The following is an 11076-nucleotide window of genomic DNA, read 5'->3' on the forward strand; positions in this document are numbered from 1 at the left end:
TTTAAATTGCTGGATTTTTAACCCAGTTTGTTTAACTTGTGGAATAAGTGGGGTTTTTTATAATTTAATACAAAAATATAAAATACTAATAAATAAGGGATATAAATTGAGTAAAAATAAAATTTTAAAAAATATATAGAATTTAAGTACTTTATATATTGTTCAATGGTTGATGAATGATGATAAAATATTTTGATTTGATATAGAATTATAGATTAACTAAACATGATGTAAAAAATACTTTTTAGGTGACTTAAGATGTAAATTATGTTATCATTTTTGACAAATAGATTTTTTTTTTACTAGATATTTCATAGTTAGTTTTTAAAATGGGTCAAATTTTATATTTTAATTTTTTTTTATTTTTTAATTAAAGTTGGAAGAACTGGACAGCTCGCTTAGCACACCACCTAGGCTTAGTGCGTGTGCATGCAGCTCAGGCTTAGCGTGCGAAAATGCCTACAATGAAGCCCAAAGGCGCCCGAAGGAAAAGATACACTGAGTCTCAGAGCTATCAAAAGTTTGGGTCTATCCCTTAGGGGAAACCCTCTTTCTTAGTCATTCCTCATTTTCTTACTACTAGTCATCCAACCATTTCTTCTATTAGCCTCTGAAGTGTAAAGTCTCTAATGGCAATGAGAGGCTAAATCCCTCCCTCTGTTGGAGTCTAGCAACCAAAGCCCTTGTAATGTAACTGTTCTTCTTATCTATTAATGCAATTTCAATTTCTATTATTCTTTTTCTGCTTTTCATTGTTATTGTGTGGTTTGGTCATCCATACATCTGTTTTTAGAGGTTATTCATTGGGAAATGGTAATGTCTAAAGAATTGAAAAAGGACATCTCAATATTGCATTACTAGGGATAGAATGACTTTGTTGTGCCTTTGCATACATCTTTATACTTAATTGTTTATGATTCAACCTTTGCAAAGAGATTTGGGAGAGAATACATAAATTAGACTCTTCATCATGAGGGATCAAGGTTGAACATATTAGTATATGTGGGTGGAAATTGGGAAAGTAGTTAATATAGAAAAATATTAATATTAAATCAATGGTAGTTAATGTTAGGCCCCAACATTATCACATTTTGACTTCATCTTTTACATTTATATTATTATTTATTTTTCTTGTTATCTTTTTCTTTTCCCTTTTACCCTCAAATTTCACACTTACAATTCCCTTTCTCTTCTACTTCTTCTCTTGCTTACAAATTGGGCATATACCAACACAAGTACAAACAAAGTCCCTATGGACTCAACACTCGGTCTTCCGTTTTAATCTTTATTACTTGTGATAAATTTCGTACACTTGCCAATTTGTTAACAATGACCCGCTAAACTTGCAAACCATGTGAGGTTGGTGCCAGCTTGCTAGAATTGAACCCGTTTAAAATGTGAGTTTTGTGAGGTAGGTTTTGCAACTTGCGGGTTTCACCCGCAGGCTTATATGCATGTTGAGCTCTAATTGCAAGTTTTCCATTATCATACCCATACTTACTCACACTTTCACACACATATCCTCCGCATATTCAATGCTTGCACCAACAACATTCGTCACCACTACAATAATAATCGTTGCCACGGTCATTGTCGTTGTACTGACCACAACATTCCTCATCTTTCCCATCGCAATAGTCATTGTCGCCTCTACAGTGGTTGCCACCATCAAGTTTCTCTCACAACCCCATGGGTTCTCCCCTTCTCCATCACCAAATACCTCTTCCCCAACACCCAACTCCTCTTGCTTTCCCAAATTTACATGAACAAACCCCTCAAATTCCTTGCAACCTTCAAGTGCCCTTCCTAGCTTCCATGACTCCATGGCATCCACCCACTATTTCCCTATTTCCCCAACCCTACTTTGCGTGCTTCATATTCCCATATATCTCTATTGTCCACACTTTCCCTAAGGTTTCACAATGATAGAGACTAGACACGTGTCAATGCTAACACCTCATTTACTATTTTTCCCTAACCGGCTCTCAAATCCAAATCTCATCCTACTCAAATAGCACAATTTGTGTGCTAGCACAACCTTTTTTCCCTATCAATTCACACACTACCCATTAAGCATCGCTAACCATTAGATTCCCAACTTTTAAAAGCCCTTCAATCCCAACCTAAGCAGAAGTCTCATTCTATTTCCACTACGATTCATTACCCATTTACCCCACATTTGGCCCAACAATTTTGTTTACCAATTCTATTAACTTTCAATCAAAATTATGGGTCACTTTTTTTTTCCTCAAGTCAAATTTTGTAATGACCTCAAGGATAAGGTCCAAAGTGGACGTGTGGATAATGTTAGGTTAAACTTTAAGAGACTCAACAAATATATCTTAAAATTTGAAGTGGTTAAAAAATTATATAAGTTGGAGTTTATATATGTAATATTATTTTTATTTTAAATAATGAGATGTTGACACATGAATAAATATTATTCATTGATTAACATCAATTAGATTATATAAATGTATTCCTCTATGTGGAAATCAAGCAATGAATGAAAATGAAATTTTTTAGCATTATATCCCTTTGTATCTTCTCTATTGTCTAGATTAAATAAATTAGAATAACTCTAGTTTTAGTATTGTAACATCCCCACCTCCACCCCTGCAGTGGTCGATTGATCTGCCAAACCCCGAAGAAGATGGGTAGGATGAAGGGGTGGCTATGTTGTGGGTGTTGTAGAATGACCATATCCTAGAGTAAAACAAAAATGCGAATCAGAATGCACATGAAAAGTGAGTGAAGATTTTTGAACGTTTGAGACTGACTTTATTTGTGTATAAAATAATACCACTCACTAACAATTTTTAAACCCGTTGAAAAGTGTAAAAACTAACTGTAAAAACAACATGTGTTCCTACTACGTTAACGATGTATACTTCAATTTAAACAATATGACTTAATTAAAACGATCTTAAAAAATATAACATCAAATTGAATTATTTAAAAATTGAAGGATCAAATTAAACTTCAAAAATAAATTAAAGAAACAAAATAATAATTTAGTTTTTATTTTATCTTTATTTAAAAAATATAAATAAAAAACATGAAACGTATCTCTTTTTCCTAGTAAGTTATAATGTGAATAAAATTATAAGTAACAAATTTGTTGGCCACTTATACATAACTAAAGATTTGTTTGAATAAATATTTTATAAAAAATCTAAAGAAAACGTAAAAAAAATTCTCAATAAGCTAATTTTTTTATAAAAAAAATTCATACTAGTTTTTCTAAATTTAATTTTTAAATTTTTCTAAAATTTAATTTTTAACTTATGGATATGCTAATTTTAACTTAGGGAAAAAAAATTCCTTATAAAAGTGTTTATACAGAAACTTTTATTCTGACTTAAGTTATTTTGTAAAGTGAGCGTGAAATTTTACACCCAATAATAAGAAAGATAATATTAAAAGAAAAACAATGTATCACTATATAATATTTCTCTTATAAATTATTTGTTTGCCAATTTTTGGATTGATTTCTATTACGAATAATTTTTTAGCCTTCAATCTTTATATTTTACTGTAGTAAGACATGCTGGTACCGTGGATTTATAAAACAATAACTTATTTTCCTCTTCAACTTTATAGAATTTGAAGTTACTTCAATCAATTACTGAAGACCTAAAGTTACATGCAAATTTAAGAGAAACTGAATGCTTACAATAAATAAACAAAACATTATTAGCGAATAAAATGAAAAACTATTCGAGGTTTGTTCCTTTTTTTAATCAATTTATTTACACATATGCTTTTCTTGCAAAAAACAAAACAGAAATTAAAATTTTTTTCTCCAAACAGAAATGGAGATGCGGGGGATCGAACCCCGTACCTCTCGCATGCAAAGCGAGCGCTCTACCATTTGAGCTACATCCCCTTTGAAAACGTTATTGCACGAGTTTATATAAGTAAATTATTTCACTAGTTACTAGAATCAATGCTTTAAGCGCTCAGAGTGAGTTTAGTACCTTAAGTGTGCTTTGTGAATTAGAATTAGAATTAGGGGGTGTTTGGTATGTTTAAGGATACAAGACTAACTAAACATATTTTACATATTATTAAGAATTATGATTCAAAGGTATGTAAAAAAATTTCGTCCACCAAGCACCCCCCTAATTCTAATTAAAAAATAACACTAAAAAAATACTTATCAAACTGCATTTAAATTTTATTCCTATAATTTCCAGTTAAATGATGATGTTCACACAACTTTTTTTTTTCTTTAGACTAAAATACAACTTTGGTTCTCCATTTTGTCTAATCTATAATTTTAGTCTCTTTATTTTAAAATAGAGACTAAGCACTCCTTTTTTTCAAAATGTGTAATTTTGGTTAAATTAATCCTCAATTTTTTCTATATTTATTTCTTTTTTCTTATATTTTAATGAATTAAGGCTTAAATATGCTTTAAATTTCTCATAAATGACTAATTTTTTTATCCCTAATAATCATGTCAATATGTTGTAATTACCAATTTAAATAATAAAACATAAACATAAAAACAAATTTACTTGAATGTACAAATGAGTCTAACCCAGTTGAATAAATTGTGAGTTGTATCATAAATTTGAATGAATTTTAACATATAAGTAAGTCGTAACATAAACATTTTTTTTACTTGAATGTAAATTAATTTGAACAGCTAGAAAAGTGTTAAATTGATACAATTAAATATACTTTTACTTGTAATAAAAAAAAATGGCTTAATATTTACACCAAGAGAAAATGAATCTAGCCTAACTATAAAGAACATGAAATGAGTTGTTTTTAGTTCCATGACCTGTGCTGTATACTCTTTTCTCACATTTTGAAAGTTCTAAACAAAAAAAAATGTCACTTAACATGCATGTAACTTCTGAAAATCACTTGAACTTGATCTTCTCTATTGTCAGAAAATCATCAACCAAAATAGTGGACGTGAAACATATCTGATGACCAGTGGCGGAGTTTCTTGGGAGCGGGGAGTGGCAACGGCCTCCATTTTTTTTTTCTTCCCTTTTATAAGCATATAATTTTCTTTATAAATAAAGCTATATATAATTTTAAATATATTTTATTTAATCATATGGCCCCCCAAAATTTTGGAGAAGATCCGCCACTGCTGATGAGTGATGCCTCCAAATATGCACTTTGCATGATGAATAATTGATCTTGCCAAAATAATGACTTATAGATGTTTTGCTTTCAATTGTTCTGATTTATTTCTGAATTCTGATACAAAATTCACAAAGCACACTTAAGATACTATAGTCACTCTGAGCGCTTAAAGCATTGATTCTAGTAGAATTTAGATGCAGTTTGATAAGTATTTTTAGTGTTATTTTTTAATTAGAATTAGGGGGTGTTTGGTAGATGGAAAGTTTTTACATACGAATCATGGTTCTTGAGAATATTACCTTTGAGAATTCTTCTCCTCAGGTGAGATAAAATTCAAATTCTAATTAGAGAACCACCAATTTTAAAACTGTATTTAAATTTTGTCCTTTTTATACTAATTTAGATAGTGAAATTAAAAGAGAAAAAAGAAGAAAAAAAGTAATGAAATATAAAAAAAAATGTGACCTCCAAAGTAGCTAGTTAGCTAGGATATATAATAATTAATAACACTCAAATTTCTTAGGTGTGCAGAGACATGTACGTATCAATTTATTGATAAGAAGAATCAATACGTAGCCCGAATATAATAGTAATGCAATTGGACACGATGCGTACAACATGAAACAAATATTAAAGCAACGGTTTTTGAGAGTGCATAGCTAGAATAAGTATAACAATGGCAGCTTTTGTAATAACTGTGTCACAAGATGGAACCGAACAGTGCCGAACGGTGCAGGAAGCCATAGATGCTGTGCCACTCGGCAACACTCGCCGGACGGTGATTCTGGTGTCCCCAGGAACCTACCGGCAGCCAAGACTAAGAACTTCATCACCCTCATTGGCCTGCGCCCTGAGGACACTCTTCTCACTTGGAACAACACTGCCACCTTAATCCACCACCACCAGGTATCACATGTTGTTTGAAAATTATTACATGGTCTAGGACAATCACGTGATCAATAAAACTGGATTATGTATCACATGAAGGTTAACTGAGACTATGGTGATCTAGAACCATGTAATAATTTTCTCCATGTTCTCTACCTTTGGGGAAGTGGGTTTGTGTCAAAATTCAAACTTGTTTTTTTTTTTTATTGGTAATTATTGATTGTTAGTTTGTTAGTTATTTGTCATAGCAAGAGAGATTGAACCCGCCACCTTTGCCTCCTTTTCTTCTTTTCTTAATCATCTAACCCATTTTTTATTTGCAAAATTTAAACTTGTTTTGTTGTTTGGTGTGAGTTCTGTGGTTTTCTTGTAGGATGCTAAGGTGATAGGGACTGGAATCTTTGGTTGTGGCACCATCATTGTGGAAGGGGGGGACTTTATTGCTGAGAATATTACCTTTGAGAATTCTTCCCCTCAGGTAATACGTGTCAACCAAGTTTAGGACATATTTATTTGTTTTCATTTTTAAATTACAAAATTGACAGATTATTTCTATTTTCACTGATTGTTATACAAATATTTGAAAATAAAAAATAATGGACTTATATAATAGTAAAAACGTGATTGGTGAGAATAGTTAATCTTAGTCATATAATCATAAATGAATGTTCAAGATTCCCTTTGTAATTCGAAGCTTCTCCTTTATGAGGGGTTTGCCAATTGCCAAAGATAGAGATCAATAGGCATTTGTTGTAACTAGTCTATGACGTGATTGTTATTTATTATTCATTAGATGCTTTATTATTGTTGTTTTCTGCATCTATAAACTACTTAGTAGTTAGTATCTTCATAATATGCTTTATGCAGATATTGTTTTTGACAGGCACAATAACCTTATATATTTACTGATTTCTCCTGGTAAGAAAAACTAACAAATTATGATTAGTATTTGTTGATAAAAAAAAAAAAATCTTATAGGCTGTTTCTTCCTTTTCCTTCTTTCTTCCATCAGGGTGCAGGGCAAGCAGTAGCAGTTAGAGTAACAGCAGATCGTTGTGCTTTCTACAATTGCAGGTTCCTTGGATGGCAGGTACTTGTCTCTCTTGATTTATTAATTGAGAGTTTAATTTTTATGCATTTACAGTGTATAAAAATCTATCATCTTTTAATTTTTATAATAATTATCAATTAATTAAAAATTACTTTAGTTTTGATTTTTAAAATAATTATTACAAAAATCAACCATCTTACCATATATAAAAATCAATGCTTTAATGATTTTGAACTGTCAATGCATTCTAATTATGAAACTCTTCTAAACTTAACATACAACTAATTAGGCTTCTTAAAATATTTTGTATGGTGATTTGGCAGGTTGAATTGCTGAAAAGAATTCGATGACTCTCAAAGATTTCATCTTTGCTTATGAAACTCTTTTAAAATATTTTGATTAGTGATTTCTTTGTTGGATGATGTCTTTGTGTAAGTCATAGTGTGCATGTATCCTTTATAGCCTATTGTGTAAAAATAATGATATCTTCAATTAACAAGGGACAATGATTTGTAGACTAGGAGCATGTTTGGGAATCCGTTGCAAAATTACGTATGAAGCAAAAGTAAGTTTGCCAACAGATTAGGCGTATGTTTGAGTTTCAGTTGAAGTTGCGGTGACACACATTCCCATGAACATCTAACGGACGAATGCAAAATATAGCCTTTGGATCCATTGACAAACGTAGTTTCGAGAGATGCAAACGTTTAATCAAACATGCACTAGGTACATGTTTGGAAATTAGGTGCAAAAGTATGTTTGAGGCCAAAGTACTTTTGCAAAAGGATCAGGATTCTTACTTTTACTTTGATTTTGCTTTTTTCTGTTGGATTACATTGGAACATGTGTTATAGCAATTTCAACTGCAAATCAAACATGTACTAGAACCCTTACTTTTGCATTCATTTAGCTTTTATCTGTTGGATTTGCATTTGAACGTGTGTCAGCAGCATTTTCAACTGCGAACCAAACATGCACTAGATGGTTTTGTACACCATTGCCTGTTCTGTTTCGTTTAAGGATAATCAAAGGAAGCTATGGTATCAAGTTGATAAACTTCTTTTGTGATTATGTTGCAGGACACGTTGTATTTACATTATGGAAAACAATATTTGAAAGATTGTTACATTGAAGGAAGTGTGGACTTCATTTTTGGTAATAGCACTGCACTCTTGGAACATTGTCACATCCACTGCAAGACTGCACAGAGCAGAAACTCTCCACAGGAAAAAACTGGTTATGTATTCCTCAGGTGTGTGATCATGTCAAGTATTTACACCATCATCTCCCCACATATTTTAGTCATTATAACATGTTCAACAAGGAGCGAGACATTTCCAAAGCATCATGCTTTCCCTACAATAATGTGAATTGAGGGGAAAATTATAGTGACTCTTACTTTCTTTGAATCTCATACTACTTTCTTTGTATCACCTGGCTTATTTATTTATTTTTATCAAAGCTACTGCTTCCTTGTCAATTTTTTGCTCTTCTGCCTTTCACAATATTTGTTTGTTGTGCAGATTATTTTTTTACAACTTTCAAGTCCTTTGAGTTTGAGACTTGGAATTGAGTTATCTATAAGTACTTTTTGTTACTGATTAAGAAATAAACATACTTTTCTTATGTTCTGAACCTTTTTTTTCTCCTTATATTATAAGTATTTTCTGGTGTCATTGCAGATATGTTGTCACAGGTAATGGGGGAACTTCATATGCATATCTGGGAAGACCATGGAGACCTTTTGCAAGAGTGGTGTTTGCATTCACTTACATGGATCAATGTATAAAACCTGCTGGCTGGAATAATTGGGGGAAAATTGAGAAAGAAAAAACTGTTAGCTTCTATGAATACAGGTAGTTTTTGTTATCACTTCTTTGAAAGTATTCTTCATATCTGTTACATTTAGAGATAGATAGAGAACTGATAGAAATCATAATTGTGTTTGCATTATTGATTTGATGATTACAACAAAGGTCTATATATAGAGCAGAGTTCACAATGAGGCCTAACTCTGACTCTAACAATTACTAACTGATTCTGTTAGTAACTAACAGAATCACAGCATACTAACTAACTAAGAAGAGACAGCTAATAGTAACCACAAACAGTTTTTACAACTAACTGAAAACTAACTGAATTTAAGACTTCTCTCTAACACTCCCCCCACAAGCTCAGCAGTACTAAGTACTCTGAGTTTGGAGCGGAAGTTGTAGAACAAATGCTTGCTGAGTGATTTGGTGAGTATGTCAGCAACTTGGAGTTGTGCAGGAATGTAGGAAACAACCAAAGACTTGTTCAGAACCTTTTCCCTCACAAAAAAAATGTCTAATTCCATGTGTTTCGTTCTGGAGTGAAGCACAGGGTTGTGACTAATAGCAACAACACTTTGGTTGTCACAATAGATAACTGGAGGAGGGATGGGAACTTTGAGCTCATGGAGAAGAGACTGGAGCCACAGAACTTCAGATGCAGCATGTGCTAGGCTCCTGTATTCGGCCTCTACACTAGATTTAGCAACCAGAGTTTGCTTTTTAGACCACCAGGACACAAGATTAGGACCAAAAAAGATACAAGCACTTGAAGTGGACCGCCTATCATCAATATCAGAGGCCCAATCTGCATCACAGAAAGCATTAATGCTGAGAGGGGCACTGGTGGTGGCAGGCAGAAGGGTGAGACCATGATCAATGGAGCCCTTTAAGTATCTTAAGATCCTTTTGACTGCACTCCAATGAGAGACCAGTGGCTGAGCGAAAAACTGACACACCTTGCTGACTGAGTATCCAAGTTCAGGTCTGGTAATTGTAGCATACTGCAGGTCTCCTACAATGCTTCTGTACAGAGTGGGGTTGGCAAAGGGGTCAGCACCAGTTTTGGACAACTTAAGATTTGCAGGTAAAGGAGTGGAAATCCCTTTGTAGTCTTCCATGCCTGCTCTGTGAAGTATATCTCTAATGTATTTAGCTTGAGATAAATGAAGAGCACCAGATGGAGTAAGCTTGCATTCTATGCCCAAAAAGTACTCAAGAGTGCCAAGCTGCTTAAGAGAAAAGGTAGCATTCAACTTGTTCACAATGAGGTTAATAGCAGTGTTGGAGGAACCCGTGATGATTATATCATCTACATAAATGAGAATAAGCAGGTAGCAGCCATGTTTGTTGAATATGAGAAGAGAGGGATCACACTTGGATTGTTGAAAACCAAAGGAGATGAGAGTATTTGTCAAACTCTCATACCAAGCCCTTGGGGCTTGTTTTAAACCATATATTTCCTTGTGAAGTTTGCATACAAGAGTGGATTCACCCTGAATAAAGCCTTGAGGCTGTTGCATGTAGACATCTTCATGGAGTTGCCCATTAAGAAAGGCATTGTTGACATCAAGTTGAATAAGGGGCCATTTGGAAGTAAGAGCAATGGTGAGGATAGTTCTCACTGTGATTGGTTTCACCACTGGAGAGTAGGTGTCACTGTAATCTTGACCATATTTCTGGTTGAATCCTTTGGCGACCAAGCGTACTTTATATTTGTTTATGGTACCATCCGGGTTCTCTTTGATCCTGAAAATCCATTTGCACCCGATGGCTCTTTTATGAGGAGGAAGAGGTACCAAGCTCCATGTTTTGTTAGCTTGAAGAGCTTGATACTCTTGTTGCATAGCTTCAGTCCAATGGATAGATGAAAGAGCTTGCTGCACAGTGGTTGGTTCACTGGTTGTTAGATTGATTGTGGGAAAGAGAGGAGGTTTGAGATAGCCAGTTTTGGATCTTGTAAGCATATGATGGGTGTTGGTTGTAGGTGAAGGAGAGGAAGTGGGAGTGGAGTTAGGATCAATGGTGGAGGAAGCTGTGGAGGGTAAGGTTGGGAGTTGGAGAGGCAGAGGCACTGATGTATGGTGAAGATGTGTGGCTGGGAAGGTAGTTGGTGTGTGAGGAGTAGGTGTGTGAGGAGTAGATTGGTTGTTTGTGTGAGATTGTTTGGTGGTGTGAGGAGGTTTGTTGGGGATATGGTTGACAACTCCAAGGGGA

General features: G+C 33.6%; 1 non-coding gene and 1 pseudogene across 1 annotated transcript; one reads left to right on the top strand and one right to left on the bottom strand.

Annotated features, from left to right (window-relative positions):
- Nucleotides 1-3816: 3816 nt before the first annotated feature.
- On the bottom strand, nucleotides 3817-3889 carry TRNAA-UGC (transfer RNA alanine (anticodon UGC)). The gene has a single exon. It is a non-coding gene; the product is annotated as a tRNA-Ala (tRNA).
- Nucleotides 3890-5785: 1896 nt separating this feature from the next.
- The window catches only part of LOC113000494 (pectinesterase 31-like), a 9300-nt pseudogene continuing 4009 nt past the window's right edge, over nucleotides 5786-11076 (top strand).

The sequence above is a fragment of the Glycine max genome, chromosome 19 (assembly GCF_000004515.6).
Source record: "Glycine max cultivar Williams 82 chromosome 19, Glycine_max_v4.0, whole genome shotgun sequence".
Taxonomy (NCBI): Eukaryota; Viridiplantae; Streptophyta; class Magnoliopsida; order Fabales; family Fabaceae; genus Glycine; species Glycine max.